Source organism: Mytilus californianus, unplaced genomic scaffold, assembly GCF_021869535.1.
Source record: "Mytilus californianus isolate M0D057914Y unplaced genomic scaffold, xbMytCali1.0.p SCAF_5, whole genome shotgun sequence".
NCBI classification, from domain to species: Eukaryota; Metazoa; Mollusca; class Bivalvia; order Mytilida; family Mytilidae; genus Mytilus; species Mytilus californianus.
The window spans coordinates 8355588-8383499 of NW_026262701.1; the positions used below are offsets into that span (position 1 = coordinate 8355588).

At 32.1% G+C, this 27912-nt stretch overlaps 1 long non-coding RNA gene across 3 annotated transcripts; it reads left to right on the forward strand.

Annotated features, from left to right (window-relative positions):
• Window positions 1–4809: 4809 nt before the first annotated feature.
• On the forward strand, window positions 4810–20711 carry LOC127701769 (uncharacterized). 3 transcript variants are annotated; one of them, XR_007982218.1, is made up of 3 exons: window positions 4810–5478; window positions 8139–8230; window positions 8809–8899. It is a non-coding gene; the product is annotated as an uncharacterized LOC127701769 (long non-coding RNA). The 3 variants fall into 3 exon arrangements; XR_007982219.1 differs by lacking the exons at window positions 4810–5478; window positions 8809–8899 and adding exons at window positions 5528–6307; window positions 20620–20711; XR_007982217.1 differs by lacking the exon at window positions 4810–5478 and adding an exon at window positions 5529–6307.
• Window positions 20712–27912: the final 7201 nt, after the last annotated feature.

Below are 27912 nucleotides of genomic sequence, written 5' to 3' on the forward strand. Positions count from 1 at the left end.
AATTACAAAATTTTTAGTTTCTGTTTGCCTCAACCAAATGTTATGAAACTTATACACAATGCTTATTACCACAAAACACAGATCAAATTATGAATCCTGGTGGTGTCACTTTTACCGTTCTAGAGTTATGCCCTTTACAATGGAAAAATTACTGAATTTTTCGTTTCCATGGTCTCCTGCAGGAAATGTATCTGTTCACCAAAGTTGCTAATTGAGCAGAATAATGTGAGAAAGCACTTAAACTGCAGTATAATGTTTTGCAAAAACTCCTCTTCTTGTCGTATCTTTAAACATTACCACATTAAGGATATTCCAGGAACATGTCATTCACACTAAAAAGGATATATCTTATTTGCATGGTGAAACCTATCCAAAACTGAACCTTTAGGTTCTAAAGGTTTTGTTTACATTAGACGGTCGGTAAGTTCACATGGGTCAAGTTACTAGTGTATGGATACAAGGGTTAAGTTTAGAAAGAGTTTTCTGTAAACAAGATTTGGCTAAGAATATTAAAAAGGCCACACCAACTATCAACACCCGACTCCTAAAAAATGATGTAAAAACAAAGAAAAAACAACAAATTGTCTAGTTAGCCTGATTTGGTGCAGGTCCAAATGTTTTGAGTTTATATTAGTTTTACATGTGCACAAACCCCTCCCCCTTTTGTTTATATAGAACATGTATTAACGGGAGGGATTGTACTTGATTTTCATATGATGAAGACATAATCTTTCAATCAGTTTATTTGAGATCTGGAGCTGGCATGTCAGTAACTGCTAGTAGTCCTTTGTTAATTTATGTATCATTGTCGTTTTGCTTAGTTTCTTTTGTTACCTATTCTGACATCGGACCTTGACTTCTTTTAAACTGAGTTTTACTGTGCGTATTGCTATGTGTTTCTTTATTCTACATTGGCTAGAGGTATAGGGGGAAGGTTGAGATCTCACAAAACATGTTTAACCCCGCCGCATTTTTGTGCCTGTCCCAAGTCAGGAGCCTCTGGCCTTTGTTAGTATTGTATGTTTTTTTAATTTTAGTTCAATTATATGTTTTGGAGTTTAGTGTGACGTCCATTTTGAACTAGTACACAATTTTATTTAGGAGCCGGGTGAGGACCACCTCTGGGTGCGGGAATTTCTTGCTGCGTTGAAGACCCATTGGTGGCCTTCGGTTGTTGTCTGCTCTTTGGTCGGGTTGTTGTCGCTTTGGTATATTCCCCATTTCCATTCTCAATTTTATTGTAAAGGAAAAAAACTTTCATAATTAACCTGCACAGTACAGCTAAAAACATGATGATCACTTGAACAAGAACAAAAATAGGCAGCACATCAATTGGAAAGTATGGTCGTAGTGTGCTTGCTACTGCAACAAACAAATTGTGTTAGCCACAGCTGTTGATTGAAAACTGCCATTCAAAAATATCAGAAACATCACTCCTTACAGAGTCGTAATATCTCCTAAAACTTAATTGAACTTGGCAGTATTTGTGAGAAGCCAATAAGTATTAAAAGTTCTGACCAAAAAACCAGCTCAACTTAATTAGTATATCAAGACTCTCACCTTTGTTGTTGACAGATATTAAAACGTTTCCAGAGTTTAAAAAACTCATTTTTAATGTTTTAGTTTAATTTATGTTATTACAAGAAAAGGTAGGATGAGAAATATCATCTTATATTATTTTTTTACACGAAACACTATTTACAGACTTGATGATAATGACTGATTTTTTTTTTAATTGTTCAAAAGTCTGTGATATCAGTAACCAGGCATGGATTCAGATGGGGTCGCACTGTTGTTTTATCTTTTAAATTATAATAATGATTAGCATTGGTCATGATCAACAAACAGTCAAGACAAAGACAATAGATTTAATTTAAATTTCTTCTTTCAATTCAAACTTTATTTACCAATCTACCAAATTTTGGACATACTGGTACATAATGTAGTTTAGTTTCCAAAACAAATTGTTTCTGGTTGATATCTTGAGTATCATTTGCTTGATTGAAATGAAACTTATACAGATGGAAAATATAGAGAAGGGAAAGAATCCTGTTGATTTTTTAGAGTCAATAGATCAAAGGTCAAGGTCATTGTTACAAAGATATATTTTTTTGGAAAAAGGTTTCTGGATGTTCACTTGGTTTCCCTTGCTTGATTAAAGCGAAACTTAAAACAGATGGAAGATATAGGGAAGGGGGAAATCCTATTTGTTTTGGGGTCGAAAGTCAAGATCATTGTAATGATTTTTTTTTAAATGATTTTTGGAAAGTTCCTTTAGTTTCGCTTGCTTGATTCTAATGTTGACTTATTCAGATGGAAGATAAAGGGGAGGAGAGAAAGCCTTTTGATTTTGGGGTCAAAGATCAAGGTCACTGTTACCAAATAAGAAGATAAATTTAAAAATGATCCCCAGATGGTAGCTTAGGTTTCTCCATTACTTGATTTGAATGAAACTTATACGCGGTAGAAGAAATATGGAAGAGGAATGTGTTTTTTTTATTATCGGGGTATCCGATCAAAGGTCAAGATCACTGTTTCTAAAGTAGAAAAGGTTGAAATTAGCACTACATGTTTTTTTTTTGTCCCTCCATGCATACAAATATTTTGAGCCCCTGAAATAAAAATGTTCTCTATAAATGTGTAGTTCAGGGAGCATCTATTGGCAGTGCTAGCATTTAACTTATTGTCTTTGCCAATTAAAATAGTTTAAATTACCCAGCGTCTTGACCGTACTAATCGTTTACCTGGAATAAACATTGACAATTCAAATTATCCTCCTCAATATCACACCCTATTGCCAGCTATCGGTACGGCAGATGCAAAAGTAACAGGTCAAAATCCGCTGATCACGATTTTTAAATTCAGCATTGTAATGACAATCTGAACGCAGACCAACATTTGATGTGCACGATAGCCAAAAAAAATAGGTTTAATTAGCAATCGGTTTCACAGATCCTATTGTAAAGGGTGTGAATAGTACGTTAGATATTTATATAGGCCGATAGATCTAAATGAACACACGATCATACTTTAAAAATCTGATTTGTTTTTAACAATGAAAGTGATTCTGCTTCAAATACAAAAAAAAAACAAAAACACACGCAACATTGCAGTCTTTAAAAGGACGTTTGTTTGGTATTGGTTGGTCACTAAAAATCTTGAAATGGATGCTGTGACCAATAGTCATGTTTGTCCCAGATTGAAGACTGAGGAAGCAATTGTTACTGAATAATCATGCATTTTCACAGGAAATGAAGAAACAAATTATCATGCAAGTCATTATTGGAACCTTGGGTTATAAAACATTTAGTGCAGATTTATTTGATTTGTTTTACGCAAGTTGTTAATTGATGCTATTAAACAAGAAACCGATTTGTAATTGAACAAGAAACAGAGCAGAATGAGCTAAAACCTCAGTGTTCAATAACCAATGACGTCACAAAAAGCCTTTAAATTATCAAGCAGGTCTATATCTGATCTTAACAGCCTGTGTAAATGTATAATGCTAATTAATATGCATGTATAGGCTATCCTGATAAACCATGTAATCTTTGAGTGTTATTTTAGTAATTGCCTCTCTTACTTTTGTGTGTCTGTATATATGCATTATGTAATATATATATTGTATGTATCTCTGCCAAAATGAGATTTTTATAACAGAAGATTCCACTATTTATTTTTTTTTAAAAACCGAATTCCGTGACCAGTTATGGATCTATGTAACTTTATATGAATTAAACAGAAATTTCAGTAGCAATAACATTTCATTTTAAAGAGAATTTTAATTGAGGATATGATTTCGAAAAACATTTGCAATATTAACGTGTATTCTATCGGTTTTTTTTTTATATTTTATGTGCTATAGCTCGGAAATTCCAAAAGTATACGTTTTCAATAATCATAACAGTTTCTCATGCTCTAGTTGTATGCAATTTTTCTTAAAAAATCCATGTTATCGCCCATTTACGAACCTGTTGTGGAAAGAATACGTCTTAGAAATTTTGATGCTTTTTCGATCTCATGTTATTGGGAATAATTGATTTATAAATACTGGGAAAAAAATGAATCCGGTGACCGCATATAAATTTCATATTGAAATGGACATGTTCATAGTGATAACATATTATTTTCTGCCAGATTTGTTGTTTCTTTATATTTTTTTAAGCATAGATCAGGCTGTTGGGTATTATCTAGTTTGAATTGTTTCACAATTTGTCATGCAGCTATCTGATTAAACTACAGATCCTGTGTCCACGGTTTGCCTTGTAAGCAAAGTGTGTACACAGCATATGTATTTCAATCAGATTGGTCATGCCAGAGTCTTTTCTAACTGTATACCGGATGAACATTTCTCAAAAGTGACCTATAGTTCTCCATAGACACGTCCTTTGTTTTTTTGGTGTGTAGTTGTTTCATTGTCCATTCCGTATCTCCTTATTTTTATATTTATAAGGATGATCTAATCAGGACACTCAAGTGTCACTATTATGTCATAAATTTGATATTGACATACAGTATTTGACCTAAAATGGTCATTTACTCATAATTTGGAGGCAAAATTAGATATTTTAATTTTCATGACAGAAGCCTAAGTCAGCCTATTTTGGCAATTTTTTTTTTTGCGATTTTGTCCTTACATATTTTATTTAATTGGAACCCTGAAAAAAATGTTTGAGTATAAATTCAAAAAATATTGATAAAGTCTTACAATCATCTGTATAGGATCATCGGTTACTTGATAGATTTGTGATACTTTTTTTTACCTTCAAGTGGTTAAGAAGAGTGGCCTTGCATTTTCTTCTTTTCTGGTCACAGAAAACTGGTAATGCCAGTGAAACGGATGTATTTTATGTATGTACATATCGATGGACATTAAAGGAAATTAATTACGTAGCATAATTATGTTGAATGAGTTCAGTGTGACAATTTGCATATGAAAATCGACATATATAGTCGTCAGCAACACTATCGCTATGAAGAAGAAATATATGGCGCGTTTACATTTCAAACCACATGCAGAAGATGTTACCTTATTGGGAGAAAAGTATAGAGACATAATAAGTATCCCCCTCGCAGTACATAATTAACCACACTGGTCATGTGTAAGTTCCATAATTATGTTGCCAATTTAATTATGACAAACGGATGATGATTAATATCATACCATCGGTTACTATTAATAAACTATAACTTTTATAAAAGAGTAGAAAATTAAAAAAAATAATAGCTTCAAGAAATGATAATTGGTCAATATATGTATCGTCTAAAAATATTATATCTTCATTTATTTTCATGTTTTGAATCCTTACAAAAATAACAAAATGGTAGCGACTAGTGGCATTATTAGGAAGCGCCATCTGTGTTGCTGCTGTGTATGTGGATTTATCTTTGGTTGTGCCGCAACTATTGGTGGCATCGTTGGAATTGTATGGTACTTTCAAAACAGTATATCAAATCATTTGAAAAAAAATAACAACGGTAAGTTTCTGATAAAAATAGCTTTCTCCAGTCCTTAAAAAGAGATGATGTTTGAAAGCGTACTTTCATATTTCTATAATACATTAATGAATTATGTTTATTATTTTGAAGTATCTCCTGCATAGAGGGTATATTGATAGACTATTAAAAAAAATAAGAAAAAGAAATCAAGTTTTGGAGAATTTAACTACACAGTTATATTAAGAATGAAAAATAAAACCTTGTTTAATAAGATGTCAAGTTGGCATAGGTGAAGTAATCTGCATATTGTAATTTAGCAGACACCTTTTGTTGCCTTTAAGCTTGCATTATTTTTGACAATAAAAAAGCCTTAATCTATATCTTCATTTGCTTTTGTGTTGAATGTAAATGAGACAACGCATGTATCCTCTTCCATATCAAGGACTTTGGTTTCCGGTTCAATCATGTACAAAATCATAGTATAGTTTTATATCTTCCCAGAGCAAACAGTTAGTTTGCATTGTCATCCCGTCATATACGAATTTAAACATGGACCTGTACGAAAACACGACAGAATACAAATTCGATGATCCATGCTATGAAAATGGAGACACTCTGAAAGAAAAACAAAAACTACGATTCGTTGATAATCACGAAAACGACACAAAAACGGTGCCTGTGTCTACATGTTATAAATTCACAGGAAATTTTAATGATACCGAAGACAATTTGAAAACTAAAAGAACTACTCGTACATATCATTGCTGCTGCTGTTTTCTTGGTTTTACAGTAGGATGTGTATTTGCGACTGGTGTCTGTGTCTCGATATATTATTTTCTCTTGCCTTATTTAGTCCCATTATCAAAAGGTATGTTACATTATTGTTATTTTGTCATCTTGAACTTGTTATTTTGAACTTGATTAGTTTTGATTCACCAGATGGATATTTCAACAACTAACGCCCTAGTACGACTCGAGATCTTTAACTTTAAACGTTGGAAGCGTTGAAACAACGGAAAAGAAGTGTCATTTCACTTTTAAAATTTTTTAATTTTTTTACTAAAAATATGTGTCCATCTACCTGTATGAGTGGTAAAATGATGGCAAGAAATGTAAAGCTTTTGTCAAAATGAGAAATTGATTAACGACACATACAAATACGTGAAGTCATCTGAATGGACTTTGACACAGAAAGGACAGAATACGATATATCAATCCATAACATAGAAATCGTTACACGCACAAGACAATTAAACAAAACTTTTACTGCTGATTCAAGTCACAGTGAGGGTTGCAATGTTGAGTGGTCACTAAAAAAACGAATAAGAAATACATTCCTAACTAAAACCGAATATATTTAGTTTCTTCATCTTTAATCTCTGATGAAAATCATGGCGAACTTATTAAGGGTATTTTCTAATGATATAAAGTCCACTTCATATATGGCTAGTTATTTCCTCCTTTTATTTGCACTGTACTCTTCCTTTCCTACTTATCATTCGAAAATTGTTGGTATAGTTCACGAACTTGCATTCAGTATAAATGTTGTTCAAAGTACCAAGCTTATGAAGGAAGCACTTCATCGTATATCCTAAAGACCATTTAATGTCTCCTCTGAAAACTGTAAAATTGATAAATATGAATAAACAATCTTAGGTTATCTAATAGAGATGGTTTGATGCTATTATAGCAGAAATATAAAGACACATATTTTCAAGAAAATTGACCACACATAGAAAATGTTCAATCAATCCTGTAATGATGATTAATGCTAATTTTATTCAAATTCTATTTAATTGGGTCATGATAATAACCTGACCTATTGACCTGTCAAGTGTTATGATTTATTTACCGTAAATGGATTTTTGTTTATTCCTGAATAAGATTTATATTTAAATATATCCTTTGTTTATCATCGAAAGCACGTGAAATATGTTATCTACGTCCTGTCAGATATGTGTCTAATATTTTACAAATACTACTATTAAACCCTATGGACAATTGACTTGTTTTTTATGATAATTCCAGTGGTGAATTCAACCCTAAAGTGTAACAAAATGAAATTATTTATCTTGGCATATTGCTTATTCAGGATTAAGTTTCGTGTTTTCAGAGTCGTGAATTAGATCGATTGATTGATTGGTGTTTAATGCCATTTTCAGTATCATTGGCTATTTCGTGGCGGTCAGTTTTTATTTGTGGAGGAAGCTGAAGTGCTCGGAGAGAACCCCCAACTTTCGGTAGGAAAACTGACAATCCTAGTCAATGAAGGCTGGCGTCGAGCGCAACTACTACACACGTGCGGGGAACGAACTCCTCACAAACCCAGTGTTGACAGGCTAGTGCTACAGTAGTTGGCCTAATTAGACCACTCGGCCACCGAGGCCGCCTCATAATTTAGACTATATGTCTAATGGTTGGTTGTATTTTATATTGTGAAAACCATACATCTTTATGATTTTAAAAACGAGAGCGTTAAAACTAAAATGGTTCATGGAACTATATGTTTTCGATCGAGAAAAGGTCAAGTGACGTTTTTATCATGTACTCTGTCCCAAAAACCAGATATTTTGTATTAAAACGGTATACTGACTGTGTGTCTCCGAAACGAAACAAACGTGTATATCATCAAAGTAAGGTTACCGAATTTCTATGTCTATTGAGTTTAATCATATTTAACATATCAAAACAAATTTCAGGTACACACATGGGGTGTTTGGAAGGTTGGCAGCGGTACAAAGGAAACTGTTATTTCTTCAGCACATTCAATCTGTCATGGACAGACGCACAGGTTCGTATAAAACAAAACCATCAAATCATACAGACAAATTCAAATAACTTGATGACATATCCGAGAAGGGTAGAAATATAGAATGAAATATTGTTTTATTCTTTGTCAAAATATAGCAGTTTTCATTCTATTCTGCCATATATGTATACAGTAAATGATAAAACTAGTAATATGTCAACAAATTTCTTTTTAAACTTCAGTGTGCTTGAGCATAAGTTACATTATTTATAAGGCTTATCGTGACTATGGGACTAAATAGAAAGTAAGATGATATAATTTTAAAATGAAATACAAGGGAAAATATCTTAAATACTGTCAAACAACAAAAACAACAAAAAATAATCACCTTACTCATTTTCTTGTTAAAATCAAATAAACAAGATAGTGTAATCTAATGTAAATTATCTTAGCAATCTGCATTGCGAATCAAACATTATATTTTTAGAAGAATAACAAGTTTTCTATATTTAATAAAAAAAAAACCTGGTTAATACCATATGTTAAAATAATGACAATGTCTTTATGTAAAAGAAAGATCTTCAATTGTGTATTGAAACTGTTGTTTTTTTTAATTTTAGAGAAATTGTACCAATATGTTATCCCATTTGACTGATGTAGATGACTTAGAAGAAGCTCTCTATTTTGCATCATTGACAGAGTTATTTATTAGCAAGTATTTTTTCAAAATAATTTCGTTCACATTAACGCATAATTTGAAATTTAAAAAACTGCAAAACGTGGAATGAATTGATTAGAGAAAAATAAAGGCAACAGTAGTATACCGCTGTTCGAAACTCATAAATTGATAGAGATAAAAACAAATCCGGGTTACAAACTAAAACCGAGGGAAACGCCACGAACTATTTTCTTATCCTATTTCTCTCGTACAACTGTCTTATCCCATTTCTTCCGTACACTTTCATTTCCCGTTTCCTCGTACAATTTTCATTCACATTTGAAATGCTCATGATACACGTTTTTTTTGTGTTACTGACGTTCGGGAAACACTCACATTCCAATGTAGGGGACGACCACTTGATATCCTAGCCAGGGGGGGGGGGGGGGGGGAGGGGGGGGGGCATGACTATTTTTCCCTATTGATCTTTTTTTTTTGTTCTCTTAGGATTCTAGCTGTTGATTTCATAACAAAGCTGACAATTTCTGAGCTTTCATCGGCAAAGAGATAAGACCAATTTCCGCTGAGTTAATCTCACACGAGAGTCTTTTTCAAAAAGCTCTTCAACATCTACAATAATTTACATTATCACACTTATTTATATGTGTACTTCGAGGATGTTATAACATTGTGTCGTATTTTTTGGTCACGTTGCATAATCATTAATGTCTAAAGATGACTCAAAACTGTTATTTTCAAAGATTTCGAAACCGATTTCGAGTAATTATGTCGACAATTAGAAGGTGGAAATTTTTATTGAAATTAGAGCTAATTTCCTAATGCTTGTAGAGTAAGACTTTGTTTGGCTTGCTTGCTTTGTATAAACGTTTGCTCAAGCATTGTAATTAAGATTGACATCTGCAAACAGTATAAATAGGCGGAGTTAAACCTGTATATATTATATTTAAATTTGATTGGATGTTGTACTGGAGGTAAGGAACATCCAATTGTACACGTAAACATTACATGACAAATATTATTCACACTTATTAAATAATAACTCCGCCTATTTATACTGTTTGCAGATGCCAGTCTTAATTACAATGCTTGAGCAAACGTTTATACAAACAAAGCAAGCAAGCCAACCAAAGTCTTAATCTACATGCATTAGGAAATGAGCTCTTAAGCTACGTAACTGTCTTTTTAAATACAATGGATGACCTTCGATGTAAATTTTGACCCAAAAATAAAACTTAAAATATGAAATATCTGACCAAAAATGTCTTCAACTGTTATGCATTGCATTGAATAACATTTAGTTTTATGAACAGTTGAAAAAGTATTGTAACATCCTCCAATTATTAAAATTCAAATTTCACTACGTTTCATGATCTTTTGGATTTGAGCCTGAGGTTGAAACAGAGTCCGTGAAAACTGGTTATACCTCTTTTATTCTTTTCAAATAAATAAAATAACTGATGCAAATGCAAGTTGGCAATTCTTTATAAGTGAACTTGGAGAGGTCTTCCAAAATATTCTAATACGAACAGTTCAATAGAAAAAAATACTAAAATTTCTTAGGAATTTATAATGTATTAAATTTATGTTTCAGGTGGTGATGCATGGATAGGTGGAAGGGGAATAAATAGTAGTAACTTTAAGTGGCTTACTGGTAGATATAACAGTATTCCTAAGGTTATGAACTTTACATACTGGGCACAGAACAAGCCTTCATCATCAACAATTGGGAAACAATTTAGTTCTCCCCCGCCAATGCAAAATTGTGTTCATATGTGGAAACAGAAGAATTACAAATGGAACAATAATGTTTGTACAAAAAAGAAACAATTCATATGTAAACAGAATAAAAAATGATCGTTAAAAAACCTTTGTTTTATTTTTGTATCATTAAATCATGATATAACCATTTATCTCTAAAATAGTGATAATTTTTACTTATTTCTGGTTTTGGACAAACCAAAACAAAATGTATGTTAATATACAAATTGATTTTGAATTTGTTGCTTTGAAATAGTTATTCCCTTACTACATATATTTCAACCTTGTATCAACTCTTGTTCATTGATTGATTGATTGTTGGTTGCTTAACGTCTCAAACCGTTGTTTACGTACTGGTATAACCTTTTTTAACAGGTTTTGGATTTTTAAATATATCGGCTTCGACCATCATTTAAGAGACATTTAAAAATTGTCGAAATGCACATCTGGTGCGTAATGTTTTTTACCGTTAATGTTCTTCATAAGTATACGTTCCTTCAAGAAATGAGCACTGTTTTGCTGCATTTTAATTCATCTTGCTACAAGAAACATCATACTATTGCCTTGATAACGATTAAATTAATTTTTATAGTTACGACATCTATTTTAAAAGTATAATTATTCAGCATGAAACGAAGAAAGAGTTCTGTTGTCGAATTCAGTTCATTCATGTTCAAGCTAAGAAAGGAGAGATAAAGACGAGAAGGAAAACAGAAAGATAGCAAATCATACTTTTGGTTATATAGTTTGTTCATATGTTGTACTGTTACACCATTGTCCCAGGTTACGGGGAGGGTTGGGCGCCCGCTAACATGTTTACTTGTAACCCCGCCACATTCTGTATGTGCCGGTCCCAAGTCAGGAATCTGTAATTCAGTGGTTGTCGTTTGTTACTGTATATCATATTTGTTTTTCGTTCATTATTTTGTACATTAATCAGGCCGTTAGTTTTCTCGTTTGAATTGTTTTACATTTGTCATTTCGGGGCCTATTATAACTGACTATGCGGTATTGGCTTTGCTCATTGTTGAAGGCGTATCATACGGTGACCTATAGTTGTTAATTACTGTGTCATTTGGTCTCCTGTAGAGAGTTGTCCCATTGGCATTAAACACGCTATAGTCAGGTTTTTTTGAGTGATTGTAATCATTCAAGTTGACTTATTTATAAATATGACACAATATACTTCAACTGTACATGAAACTTTCACGTTTTTAAACTCATGTGAATGACAATACCAACTCTCATAGCATATACTTCATTGTCATGTTCACAATTTTTATTTTCAAGGTTAAATTGTTAATATTTCATTATATGAATAATGAGATGTGGTATGAGTACCAATGAGACAACTCTCCATCCAAGTCACAATGTATAAAAAGTTAACAATTATAGGTCAAAGTACGGCCTTCCACTCGGAGCATTGGCTCACACCGAAAAGCAAGCTATTTAGGGCCTCAAAATGACTGGTGTAAAACAATTCAAACAGGAAAACCAACGGTCTATAGAAATAAGAAGATGTGGTATGAGTGCCAATGAGACAACTCTCCATCCAAGTCATAATGTGTAAAAAGTAAACAATTATAGGTCAAAGTACGTCCTTCAACATCTATATAAAAAACGAGAAACATTATGTTTGATTAAAATAGGTAATAACATGAAAAAACTAAACAAAGAAAACCAACACCAGTAAATATTGTAAATAACAAGATTACAGATAACCATTATAAGAAATACGTTACGTTAGGCAGTGAAGAAAAGAAAGAGTTTAGGACTTGCTCTCCTTGTAATTTTCCTAAAGACAAAATACATTATATTACTACCTAGTATGGTACCTCATAAACTAATACACGACAAGACAGGCAGGTGAAACTCGTCAGTCAAGCATATTTATACAATATACAAACAACCAAAAACTCTACCAGGATGTTTTTATTTGTACCAGCTGAAAAAGCAGCTAGCAGTTTAGTCTTTGTTTGAAAAAGTACTATAATGAGTTATTCTAGAATGAAGTTACAGCTTCCTAGTATTGTCATACTTACCACTTGTATTGACGAAAATGTTCAACACTTACTGATTTTGAAGCTTACTGTTCCTTGTGTTGACATGCATTATCATTGATATGGTCATAATTATAAATTAACTGTTTAAAAAACTTTAAATCATTCTTATGACCATATCAAACTGCCAGGCACTTACATACACTCGTGTGTACCAGTAGTTGATGCTCGCAGCGCCAATTTGTGAAAATCCATGGATGGTACCATCGTGATTCGGACCCCAAACCTCGGGATTTAAAGGCAGCGCTCTAGCCAATTCATCCCAAGAAGATCTTCCCTTACTCAACCAGTTAGATTACTTTTATATCACCATGTATACAACAAGACATTCAAACAAGGTATTCTCACAAATAATTAAGATTTTTAAATTACATGTGATATCCACATAAATTTATTCAAAATCCAAAGAGGTTATTGTCATTTTGTTATCAAAATCTAGTTTAATCCCACCATACATTCATGTGTATGTCTCAAGTGGTTGTCTTATGTCATATATCTAACTTCATGTGGTCAATCATTAATGAAAATGATATAGTGAAATACTAATTCGCATTTAGCAGCCAATTTTGTTAAATGTTGTCAAAATGAGATAAGAAATATTGCTGATGAATTATTCACTTACAAGTGAATAATTCGACCTCATTACATCCGTATTCATGTGACTTTCAATTTAACCCCTTAGCTGGAGATGGGTTACGCATGTATTCAGCTATCAAAAGGAGAAGAATGTCAACATTGAAAGTGAAACAAGGATGAATTATACTTGGTTGATTGATTCGATCCACAAAAAATCATTTAAATACAGGTAAAAACGATGATAAACATACTTTTCAATCTGCAATATGAAATCAAACAGACCTAGAAAAATCCAATTGCACGTGGTCGCTATTTGTTTATATTTTTATTTATGTTTATATGACCATTGACAGTCTTCGGACGACATTTCGATGGTTAATCAGATGACGTCTTGACAAAAATACACACGAAATGTTGCTACTTAGTATCGAGTCCATGACTTGTTAATTGTTTATTTTAGACTTTTTGTGATTTGGATATACGTTTTAGTATGTTATAAATCAAATATGAGAATTTAAGTCAAATCTGTAATCATGAATTTGACAGCAAATGCCCCTATAAAGCATTTGGTGTTGATAGCAGACCTTTGATTGTTCTATTTATTCTTGTACATACCATTTGTCAAGCTCTTAATCATCTATACTTTATCACTCAACTGTCAATGATCTTCTATTGTTGAACATTATGTGTTGTTTTCTTTTGGACAAGTTATTTGAGTCAACCACTTATAACCTACATTTGTTGTATTAACATATACATCTTACATTGATGATGATTACATGGCACATGCAGTCACTTTATATAACATATAATACATTAGGCCCTTGATATTACCAAAACGATTTTCACTTATTTGTATAGCAAGAGGATGTTTATTTGCGATTTGTGTCTGTGTCTCAGTATATAATGTTATTGCCTAATTTAGTCCCGTTATAAAAAGGTATGTTTCATCCTTGTTATTTTCTCTTATTTTGTCATTTTTAACTTGTTATTTTGAACTTAATTAGTTTTGATTCACCAAATGGATATTTCAACAACTAACGCTCTAGTATAACTCGACTTTAAACGAAGTTGGAAGCGTTGAAATAACGTGAAATAACGGGAAAGAACAGTGTCATTTCTTTTTTTTTCTTTTTTTTTTAATTTTTAACTTAAAATATGTGTTCATCTACCAATATTAGTGGTAAAATGATAACAAGAAATGTGAGGCTTTTGTCAAAATGAAAAATTGATTAACGGCATATACAAATAGGTTACAATTATGTTGCTCAAATGGTGTTTAAATGTAAACCTTAATAAAACAAAAGTTTTAATTTTGAACAAACCAGGAAAACATATTGATTGTCCATTATATTTAAATGGGCAACAACTTGAAAGTGTAAAGTGGTATTAATACCTAGGAATTACTTTTGTATCTTGTTGTAAATTGACTCAGTGTAAAGGTGAGCTATACACATGATACAAGAAATCTATGAAAGCTTGGTTTGGATTACAACAATGACTAGCATCATCAAATACTAGTGTCTCAGCTTTAATGCATTTTTATGACCCTACAATTAAACCTTTTATTAAGGTATGGCAGTGAAATATGGGGAATGTTTTCAACCACTTCAGTTGCATGTAAGAAGAAGAACGATTACATTTTAGAAAAAGTTTATTCAAAAGACATATCTGAAAAATCACACACAAAATTTATGAAATATATTTTTGGGGGTTAACAGAAAATCAAGTAATTTTGCTGCTATGTCTTGATTAGGAAGATTTCTTATATATTAATCAATTTTATCGACTATGTTAAAATATGCTCAGTATTATAGATACAATGAATAAGCGTTGATTCTTGAAAAAAAAACCATGAGCTTATCATTGTATCTCTAACTTAAACTATTGTTTGATGTCTTTTCAAAATTAAAACCTTTTCTTAATTAGAAGGTATTGTAAATGGGTTTAAATAACCATGTTATCATGTTCAACGATGCTTTAATAAATATAAGTTCACAATTAATTGGTTAGAGAAATACAAATATAACACGTATGTCTTTAAATTATCAGGCATCTGAATAATATCCGTAATTTACAAAATAAGACATATTCAAACTTATTTCTAAGTATATATACTAAGTATGTTACCAAAATTTCTGGCAAGAAGCCTAATTCAAGCCACATCACGATTTACTCTCATAGGATTTGCGAATAAACAGTTGTAAAGATATGTAGTAAAACAGATGAAATCATACTATATTTATAAAACAAAAATGGACAAATTGAATGTAATCATTTTCTTTCCATAAATAAATGGGAAAACCCGCTATTATTGCAAAAATATCCACAATAACATACATAATAAGAAAAACGGAAAAATTAAAGAATAGGGACAACAAAGAGAATACATGGATTCGAACCTAAACTGTCTCTTAGCTTTAACTCATTGATCTTAACCATGTTAACCTCGCGGCTAATCACAAAGATTATGTAAAAACTGCACGTTAGATAAAGTTGAAGATAAAGAACATTTTATATGTCAATGTTCCCTTTATAATTTCTTGAGAATAGAGTTATATGATAAAAGTTGTAAAAATTTCGAAATGTTAAACTCAAGAGTCAAGTTTAATTGGCTTTTTAATCCAAAAAACCTAGAGGTATTGAAAATTATTGCAATTTATATTAATAAACGTTTATATGTTAGTCAAGGCTCCGTGTTGTCCGCACTTTGACCTATATTTGTTTACTTTTTATACATTGTGACTTGGATGGAGAGTTGTCTCATTGGCACTCATACCACATCTTCTTATTTATACATTAAGAATATTTGCCTGATAATATTATATATATATATATATATCTGTTATGCTTTTTACTTATCCGCTTATGGTTCTGGTCTGGCTGTGGTTTAGAATTGAGATGATTATATTCATATTCATACATGATTATCAAAATTATTGTGTCAATTATTAAAATCATTGTAATAGATTACTTTGCTCATGGTTCCTTTTATTGGAATAAAAATATCTTATCTTATCTTATCTTATACAAAATACGTAAAGTCAGCTGAATGAACTTTGACATAGAAAGGAAAGAATACGATATATTAATTTATAACAGAGAAATCGTTACACGCACAAGACAATTAAACAAAACTTTTACTGCAGTTTCATGATCATTAAAAAAAAAACGAACAAGAAATACATTCCTTATCAAAACCGAATCTATTTAGTTTCTTCATCTTTAATCCTTGATGAAAATCATGACGATATTTTCTAATCATATAAAGTCCAATTCATGTATGGCCAGATTCTTTTCTTTTGTTTGCACTGTGCTCTTCCTTTCCTACTTATCTTTCGACATTATTGATATAGTTCATGACATTCGGGTTCAGTATAAATATTGTGTTAAAGTGTCAAACTTATAAAGGAAGCACTTCACCGTATATCCTGTCTGAAAACAGTAAAATGGATAAATATGAATAAACAGTCCTATGGGTATTTAATGGAGAAAACAGAAAATTGACCACAAATAATAATTGTCCGATCAAACATGACGGTCAATGATATTTTTAATTAAATTTTGTTTAAGAGGATCATAATAATAGCTTAACCTATTGACCTGTTAATTGTTATCATGATTTATTTGCCGTAAAAGGCTTTCTTTTTTAAACTGAATAATGTATATACTAGTATGTAAATACATTCAAAAACCTGATAATAAATTGTTCAAATAAGGCCTTCGAAAATAGTGGAATTAATTACTTTTGGAGTGTCAAGAACTCGTTGGAAGTACTTGATAAATTGCATGCATATATTGGTGATTTTGAATCTGTTCAAAGTTTTGATTTTTCTACCCTATATACCACATTGCCTCACATTCTCATTAAGAAAAAATTCACACACCTAATTAAATGGGCATTTAAAAAGTCAGAATGTGTATATATATGTTCAAACTCTTTTAGGTCATTTTTTAGTAGCAATAAACAAAAAAACTATGTCAATTGGACATGCTTTGATACTATATATGCCCTTGAATTTTTACTAGATAACATTTTTGTTCGCTTTGGAGATTCCATATATCGTCAGGTTATCGGAATTCCAATGGGGACTAACTGTGCACCACTTATTGCGAACCTTTTTTTGTATTGCTATTAGTTACAATTTATGACAAAAATCAGCAAAGACCCATCGAAACAACATCTGATACACAAATTTAATAATACTCTTAGATATTTGGATGATATTTTGGCTCTCAATAATGACGACTTCAGTATGTGTACTAAAGAAATTTATCCTGTTGAACTTACTTTAAATAAAGCTAATACTAACAATGACCACTGCCCTTTCCTCGATCTTGATATCTATATCATTAACGGAAAGCTTAATACTAAAATATATGATAAAAGAGATGATTTTTCATTTCCTATCGTTAATTATCCATTTTTAGATGGTGACGTTCCCTTGTCACCATCTTACGGTGTTTATATATCTCTACTTGTACGATTCGCTCGTGTATGTAACAATGTTTTAGATTTTAACGAGAGAAATTTATGTATTACTGAAAAATTATTACACCAGGGTTTTCGATATCACAAACTAGTCAAAACATTTACTAAATTTTATCATCGGTATAAGGACATCATTCGTAAATATAGCTCAACATGCAGACTTCTTATACGTTCAGGTATTTCACATCCAATTTTTTATGGAAATATTCTTTATAAAGCACAAAAATGTCAGTATTCACCTCTGAAGCTAACAAAACCTTTAAATAGACTTATTAAGAAGGGATATAGTTACGATACTGTTGTCAGGTCATTAAAGATTGCATATTTTGGCGTTAATATTGATTCACTTATAGGGTCTTTGCATCGGCACTAAACACATTTATTTAAAAACCAGTTGTTGGCATGACACGGGTTATGTTCTTCTCATATATGTTATGATGGTATGATACTAAACACCTAACGGGAAGGATTGTGCCTGATATTCATATGATGAAGACATAATCTTTCAATCAGTTTAATTGAAGTCTGGAGCTGGCATGTCAGTTAACTGCTAGTAGTCTGTTGTTATTTATGTATTATTGTCATTTTGTTTATTTTCTTTGGTTACATCTTCTGACATCAGACTCGGACTTCTCTTGAACTGAATTTTAATGTGCGTATTGTTATGCGTTTACTTTTCTACATTGGCTAGAGGTATAGGGGAGGGTTGAGATCTCATAAACATGTTTAACCCCGCCGCATTTTTGCGCCTGTCCCAAGTCAGGAGCCTCTAGCCTTTGTCAGTCTTGTATTACTTTTAATTTTTGTTTCTTGTGTACAATTTGGAGTTTAGTATGGCGTTCATTATCACTGAACTAGTATATATATTTGTTTAGGGGCCAGCTGAAGGACGCCTCCGGGTGCGGGAATTTCTCGCTGCATTGAAGACCTGTTGGTGACCTTCTGCTGTTGTCTGTTCTATGGTCGGGTTGTTGTCTCTTTGACACATTCCCCATTTCCATTCTCAATTTTAAATAAATATTTTGTTTATCATTGAAAGCACGTGAAATATGAATTTTAAAACTATTTACAAAACTTTGAATTTTTCGAAATATTAGTTCTAAGGATGTTCTACTCCCAGAAATAGATTACCTTAGCTCTATTTTGCAAAACCTTCTGGAATTTTTTATCCTCAATGCTCTTCAATTTATACATGTTATACTTTATTTGTTTTTTTTTTTTTTTCAATCTTTTTTATTTGAGCGTCACTGGTGAGTCTTTTTGTAGACGAAACGCGTCTGGCGTGCAAAATGTTATTCCTGGTACTAGTATCTATAATAATTTAATTTTATATACCTACTATCAAATATTTTTCAACTATTATTATTAAACCATGGGGACAACTGCTTTTTCTTTTACTTAATTCCAAAGGTGAAATCGGGATTTCCTTTCGTGTTTTCCGATTCATAATTTAAACTAGATATCTATTGGTTATTTGTGTTTTAGGTTATTGCAGTAAACCCCACATCTTTGTGATTTAAAAACAGAGAACGTTAAAATTAAAATGATTCATCTAATATATGGGCTCGGTAGAAAAAAGGTCAAGTGACTTTATTATCCTATACTCTGTCCCAAAATCAGAAATTTAGAATAAAAACGGCATACTGACCGTGTCTCAATTACGAAACATGAAAAAGAAGTCTGAAGTTATTGCATCTTAAACGTTTATTCTATGAAAACGCTAATGAAACACATAACACCAAGTGTGTATAACAGGCATCGTAAAACAGCGCCTTTTATTCCTTAGTATTTCATCAAAGAAAGGTGACGGAAGCTCTTTTTCAATTGAGTAAAATCATATCTTACATATCCTAACAATTTCATGTATACATATGTAATGTCTAGAAGGCTGGCAACGGTACAAACTGTTATTTTTTCAGCACATTCAAGATGTCATGGACGGACGCACAGGATCGTATAAAAAAAAACATCAAATTATACAGCCAATATAACCAAGGAGGGTAGAAAAATAAAATAAGATATATTGTTTATTCTTTGTCAAAATGTAGTAGTCATCATTTTATTCTTTCATATATATATAATGATAATAAGTAAAAAAAATATGTCAACTAATGTCTTTTTAAACTTTAGTGTGCATGATCATAAGTCACATATTTGTGAGATTTATCCCGACTACAGGACTAAATAGAAAGTAAGATGATAGATCAAGTTACTCATTGTCTTGCTAGAATTTAATAAACAGTGAAAATTAACGTAAATTATCTTTAAGTTAGTAATCTGCATTGAGAATCAAACATTATATTTTTAGAAGAATTGCAAGTTTTCTATATTTGTAAAAAAAAATCCCTGATTATATCCATATGCTAAAACAATGACAATATCTTTGTGTAAATGAAAGATTTTCAATTGTGTATTTTGTTTTATTATTATAGACAAATTGTACAGATATGTTATCCTATTTGACTGATGCCGTTTGTATTTCTATTACAGACAAATTGTACCAATATGTTATCCTATATGATTGATGTTGTTAGTATTTCTATTACAAACCAATTGTACCAATATGTAATCCCATTTGACTGATGTCGTTTGTTTTTCTATTACAGACAAATTTTACCAATATGTAATCCCGTTTGACTTAGGTAGAAGACTTAAAATCAAATAAACAAGATAGTGAAATCTAATGTAAATTATCTTAGCAATCTGCATTGCGAATCAAACATTACATTTCTAGAAGAATAACAAGTTTTCTATATTTAATTAAAAAAAACTGGTTAATACCATATGATAAAATAATGACAATGTCTTTATGTAAAAGAAAGATCTTCAATTGTGTATTTAAACTGCTTTTTTTTTCAAATTTTAGACAAATTGTACCAATATGTTATCCCATTTGACTGATGTAAATGACTTAGAAGAAGCTCTCTATTTTGCATCATTGACAGAGTTATTTATAAGCAAGTATTTTTTCAAAATAATTTCGTTCACATTTACACAAAATTTTAAAATTTGAAAACCGTAAAACGTGGAATAAATTGTACAACGTGGAATAAGTTGATTAGAAAAAACTAAGAACCATTTTCTTATCTCACACTGTGATATTCCAATGTAGGGGACGACCATTTGATATCATGGAATAGTCTAGCTGTTGGTTTTATTATAAAACTGATATTTTCTGAGCTTCACTTTGATGAGAGTTAAGACCGATTTCCCCTAGTTAATCTCTCACGAGAGTCATTTTCAAAGCTCTTCAGCATCTACTAAAATTTCTTAGTAATTTAGAATGCATAAAAGTTATGTTTCAGGTGGTGAGGCATGGATAGATAGAAGGGGAACAAATAGTAGTAACTTCACTTTTATAGTTTGGACATCTATTTGAAAAAAAGTTTAATTTTTTATGCATGAATCGAAAAAAGAGTTGTTGTCGAATTCCGTTCATTCATGCTCAAGTTTAGAATGGAGAGATAAAGGAGGGAAGGAAAACAGAAAGATAGGAAACTCAGTTTAATTGTTTATATAGTGGTATATATGTTAGCGAGTGATGGTTTTGTGCAAATTAAGCAACGAAAAAACAAACCTACAATATTCAAACTTTTGGCAGTGAAGGAAAGTAAAAAACAAACAAATGTTTTCATCAATCATCACCGATGAACTGTGTGAAGTTCCGACATGCGAAATATGCGAGTCATAGTTGCGACGTGATGATATAGCATGTCTCAGTTGAACAGGGATTTTACCCATTGTCAAAACAAATATATAAACTGGGATCGAGTCCATCACACCACTCAAAAAAATCTGATATAGGTATGAATCGGAAACCACTTTCCTGTCACATAACAAGTTATATATTTCCTTATTGACCTATGTACGGAAACAGTACAGTTCATTTTGTTTAACTACACAGTTCCTACTTTAGAAAATCTATTACATAATATTCTCGAAATATAATAATAATTCCAACAGATTATTGAACACTTAGTATACTCAAGAAAACTGCGAATGTATAAGTAGAGGCGGAAGCTGTATCTGATGGGCCTTCTTTCTCTGAAAATCAGTAGCTGGATTTCAAGCGAAAACAAAACAATAATCAGTTTTTCTTTGGAATGATCACAAAATGACTGCTGCTAGACGTCCAGTGGCAAATATTATGCATATTAAGAATGATATCAGGTGGTAGATATACAAAGAGAGAGAAAACTCTCAAGAGTAAGTTGTAAATTTAGAATTTAACAGTAAAACAAGTGTGGGGTGTATTTTGGTTTAGGCGGAAATCTAGGACCATAATAAAGATAACCTATTGACTTTACCGGCGAGTTGATATCTTAATTTTGAATGACAATAATATACCTACTTGTCTAACTCGTTTATGACACAAGCTAATTCAAATTAAATAGTCATGTCCTTTTGAGTGATTGTAATCTTTCAAGTTGACTTATTTATAGATATGACACAATATACTTCAACTGTACATGAAACTTTGTAGTCTTTAAACTCATGTGAATGACAATACCAACTCTCATACCAAATGCTTCATGGTCATGTTCACAATTTCTATTTTCTATGTTAAAAAAGAGGGACGAAAGATACCAGAGGGACAGTCAAACTCATAGATCGAAAACAAACTGACAACGCCATGGCCAAAAATAAAAAGACAAACAGACAAATAATAGTACAGATGACACAACATAGAAAACTAAAGACTAAGCAACACGAACAGTATATACTATGTTTGATTAAAATAGGTTATACCACGAAAAAAACTAAACAAAGAAAACCTACATCAGTAAATATTGTAAATAACATGACTAACTATAGATAACCATTAATATGAGAAGTACTTTACGTTAATCAATGGAGAAAAGAGACAGTTCAGGACTTGTACTCCTTGTAATTTTTCTATAGACAAAATATATCATATACTTTCTATAGTACTTAGGAAACTAATATAAGACAAGGTGGGCAGGTGACACTCGCCAGTCAAGCATATGCATACAATATACGATCAACCAAACACTATACCAGGATGTTTTTTTTGTACCACCTGAAAAAAGCAGCTAACAATTTAGTCTTTGTTTGAACAAGTACTATATTGAGTTACTAAAAAAATGAGGTAACAGCTTCCTAGTATTGTCATACTTACTACTTGTATTGAAGAAAATGTTACAATTACTGAATTTGAAGCTTCTACTAAAAATCACAAGGTTCCATGTGTTGACATGAATTATCATTAATATGGTCATAATTATAAATTAACTTTGTAAAATACTTTGAATTGTTCGAAAAAATAAAGATTTCCTACTCCAGGAATAGATAACCTAAGCTGTATTTGGCAAAACCTTTCGGAACTTTGGGTCCTCAATGCTCTTCAACTTCGTACTTTATTTAACCTTTTTCTTTTTTTGCTTTTTTGATTCGAGATTCACTGATGAGTCTTTTGTTCACGAAAGGTGCGTCTGGTGTAAAACATTTTAATCCTGGTATCTATAATGACTTATTCCTGTCACGGTAGCGGTATTTTTAACATTGCCATATAAGTGGGAGGTTTGATTAGCCATAAAACCAGGTTCAAACCACCATTTTTTCTTATAATGTCCTGTACCAAGTCAGGAATATGGCAGTTGTTATCAAATAGTCCGTTTCTATGTATGTTGGTGTATGTTTTTGTTGCAGTAAAGTGTTTCTGTTGTTCCATTGTTTTCCTCTTATTGTTGATGTGTTTCCCTCGGTTTTAGTTTGTAACCCGGATTTGTTTTCGCTTAATCGATTTATGACTATTGAACAGCGGTATACTACTGTTGCCTTTATTCCCAACTATGTATTAACTTCCTAGATTATATAAGAATACTTATAAATTTAGTTTTTTAAGACTGTATGCAAAAAATTTTCAACTACAAATGTTTCAATTCGTACCCTTACAACCATTAAAGGACTCGTTATTAAATTTAATGGCAAATCTTTTGTTAACAAAGATTATCGTTTTTTTTCTTGAGTGTTAATCCTCCTGAAATTTTGGATAAGTTTCAATTCTTTTTTGTCTCCGTTGACCGCCACGATTTCTCTAGTCTGTATATCACACTACCACACAATCCTATCAATTATATTACGTGGTAGTGTGGTCAACAGAGGAATGTATTTCTGTTTAAATCGTTTAAAGCATTTTCTACTGTCGAAAGTTACTATAAATACATTGATATGGTAGATTGTTTTTTGTATTAATTATTAGTTTTATCATATGTATTTTAAGAGTTTATCATTTCTTCTATTCTCTTATGAAACCTTATTTTCTTGGTATGTAATATTTTTTTAGTACTGCAGTTCAACTCTATTCTCTGGTTCGTTAATTATTCCGATGTGAACTAGCTGTGTCCCTATTATGGTAGTTTGTTTCTTTACTGTTATAAATCGCAGAATATTGCTATACTTCATCGACAAAAAAAAACAAAAAAAACAAGATCGATATTTTTAACAATATCTTTGGATATTTAAACAACGAATTCTCACAAATAATTAAGATTTAAAACAAAAGTGAAATATCCACAGTTTATCATTGTTTAAATATCGGAACGATTTAGAGCTTGACATATGGTATAGTATAAAAGAGCATACAACTGTCTATTGTTGAAGATTATGTGTTGCTTTCTAGATGTCTTTTTGGTTATTTGAGTCGTCGACGTGTAATCTACATCTTTTTTTATTCACATGCATATATTACATTGATTGTTATTACCTCGGACCTTATATAACATATATATCAATCAAGTCCGAGTTATTACCAAATAAAGTTTTCACCTATGCATATCAACAGAAAAGCTGACCAATACACGAAAAGTTCAAATTAACATATGAGCAATAATAATTGATAAAGGTCAGATGACCCTCAAAATAGTATGTATATCTTATTACAAATATTAAGACATAATAAAGATCATAACACTCATATGGGACGAACATGTGAATCTTACAACTCTACAGTGTATAAATGTCCTATTCGTCATACATGTACTTGTTCCGTATAAGTGAGAGTCTGACCTAAAAGTAAACCATATAGACATATACTACAGCCATGCAAATGAGGTCAAGGTCAGATGAAACCTACCAGTCAGACATGCACACCTAACAATCATTTCATACACCAAATATAGAGGCCCTATTGCTTATATTATCCGCAAAATAGACCAAACCACAAAAACTTAGCATTGTTCACTGAACCATGAAAATGATGACAAGGTCAGATGAAACCTGTCAGTCGGATATGCACCTTACAATCATTCCATACACCAAATATAGTTGACCTATTGCTTCTAGTATCTGAGAAACGGACTTTACGACGTCAACTTAACCTTGATCACTGATCCATGGAACGATCAGGGTCAGGTAAATCCTGTCTGACAGACATGTAGACCTTGCAAGGAATCGATATACCAAAGATAGATTTTCCATTTCTCATAATAAGTGAGCATTTTACATTACAAAAAAAACCTAAGTGTTTTCAAGTAGTCACTGAACCATGCAAATGAGGTCAAGGACAATGGACATGTAACAGAGGGAAACTTCGTAAATTAATATATATTCGTACAAAGTATGAAGCAACCAGGTCTTCTATCCACTGAAATATAAAGCATTATACAAATAGTTTATACCGTCGCCACCGGGTTGTAATCACTATGTTTTGCATTCTGCAATCATTCGACAACATACATATAAATCACCAAGATTATCAAAATAAGTATATTCAATCCCATGATGATAAGACGATTTTCAATGACACATTTCCAGCAAAGGTCCAAGGACTTCATCAATATGACACACACACCCGAATAAATCTACTCCTGACCATATAATGTACATTAACTATTCTAACAAGAGTGCACACGCTAAAATGTCTCGCTTTGTTTTACTTTTCACTGATTTCATGTTAAAAGTCTGTGTAATATGAAGGTTTTACTACAAGTATCACATAAACTGAACAATAACAATGTTCTATGAAAATGAGGTCATGGTCTAATGAACCATGACAGACAGACATATACACCTTACAATCATTCCATTCACCAAATATAGTTGTCCTATCGCTAAAAGTACACGAGAAACAGATCAAGCCACAAAATCTTAACATTGACCAATGAACCATGAAAATGACGTCAAGGTCATATGAACCCTGCTAGACAGACATGAACACCTCACAATCATTCTATACACCAAATATAGTTATTCTTCCAAATACTGCCCAAATTCAATAAGATGAATAGTCTGGCAAGTTGCGCATGATTAAAAACTGGTAAAGAACAAATTGTTGAATTGATAAGTTAGAGGTGTTGGTCACTGGAGACTTGAATATCTTAATAGACTTTGCTGTGCCGATATCTGGAGGCAGTTTGTTCCCATCCTTGACGGTGTTTACCAAGACGGACCATTTCCTAAAATCGTTTTTGGCTGGCTGTAGTAAGTAAGTATGATGTCCTGTCCGACTGGAGCTTCTTGTTGGTTTCTGTAGGTATTTACTCTTGTCTATGGCTACAAGGTAATTTGCTATTTTGTAACACCTGATGAGTCGAGCTTCTTTTCGTCTTATATGTAAGCTTTCCCATCCTAATTCATTTATCATATTTGCTGACACATTTATCTATCTGCTGGTTCGTGCAGCTCGTCTTTGAACTTTTTCGATATTATCTATGTGGTTTTGCTGGTACGGGTCCCAAACTGTCGTGGCGTGAACTTACTAATATTTTATAGGCATGCTCTTAGATGGATTTTGAGCGGCTGATGTGCAGATTTCGATGAAAGAATCCAAGGCTTCGGCTGGCTTTACCTGTGATTTTGTTTGTGTGTTCTCCCAAATACAGATCATTTGCGATGGTACAGCCCATGTATTTTGTCGATTTTTCAGGGTGGAACTCCATTTTTCAAATTTTTCCCATTTATCAGTTTGTCAATGTCTTTTTGGTGTTTATGGCAGTCGTTGTCTGAGGAGATGGTCAAATAGACAACAGTATCTTCCAAAAACACTTTACCGTATAGTGTAGGCCTTTTGGTAGGTCGTTAATATATATATAAAAAAGAAAGAGACTGGGTCCAAAGACTTATCCTTGTTGAACTCCAGATTTTGCTTTCATTTTGTCTGCAGTTTCGCCTTCAACCACTACTAATTGTGTTCTGTTCGTGAGAGTTTCCTTTATCAATTTGTTTTTTTTTTAACTTCTGATGCCATTATTGTGTAGTTTCTGTAGGAGTAGACTGTGGGACACCATGTCGCCCGCAAACAGTCTGACTGTTGAGTGTATGCCATTTGGTAGGACGTTTATATAAAAAAGAAAGAGACTGGTAAGGGAGCTATACCATTTGATTTTTATGGGGGCTAGGATGAAAATTTTTGTCCTGCATTTTTTTTAGTTGTAATCTCTGTCCTGCCTTTTTATTTTTCACTCTATTCGGTCCTGCCTTTTTTTATTAGTTTATCCTGACTTTTTTACATTTTTTAAATTTTCATCCTAGCCCCTTCCCCCATAAAAATCAAATGGTAGCTCCCTAAAGATCGGGAAAATTTCACTGGCTAGTTCTGTCAGTAGCATTGGTTTGATATTTTTGGTCCAGCAGCCTTGTGTGGACTAAGATTTTTCAGTTGTTTTTCCACTCAGTTATTATGTGATGATTATTTGATCGCTGTTTCGATAGTTTTCTAGTAGATCTGTCATGAGTTTTTTCTTCTGTTGACATCTCTTTCACTGATAGGACATGCAGCGGAGAAGACCACTTGGAATTAATCATTTAGTACATTTGCTTTGTTTATTGCATCGGTTTCTAATTTCCCGTTTCTTCTAATTGTTGCTACTCCATTTACATCACTTTTCTTGTGTTTGATGTACGTCCAGAACATTTTTGTTAGTGAACGGATGGTCTCATTATCTTCTGGAGTTATTGTGCTTCTATATATTTCCAATCGGCTTGTCTTGATGTTCTATGGATATTTTGTTTCAGTTGTTTAAATCTTTTGATATCAGTAGTATGGTTTGATTTATTTTTCTTCTCATTTTTGCCTCATACGGTTTTTGATTTCCTAGGTTATCCATGGGTTTTTATCCTTAGTCTTGCATATTTTGGAAGGTATATGCTGGTTTGTACTGCTTTCCAGGCCTTCCTTGAACATATTCCAGAATATGTT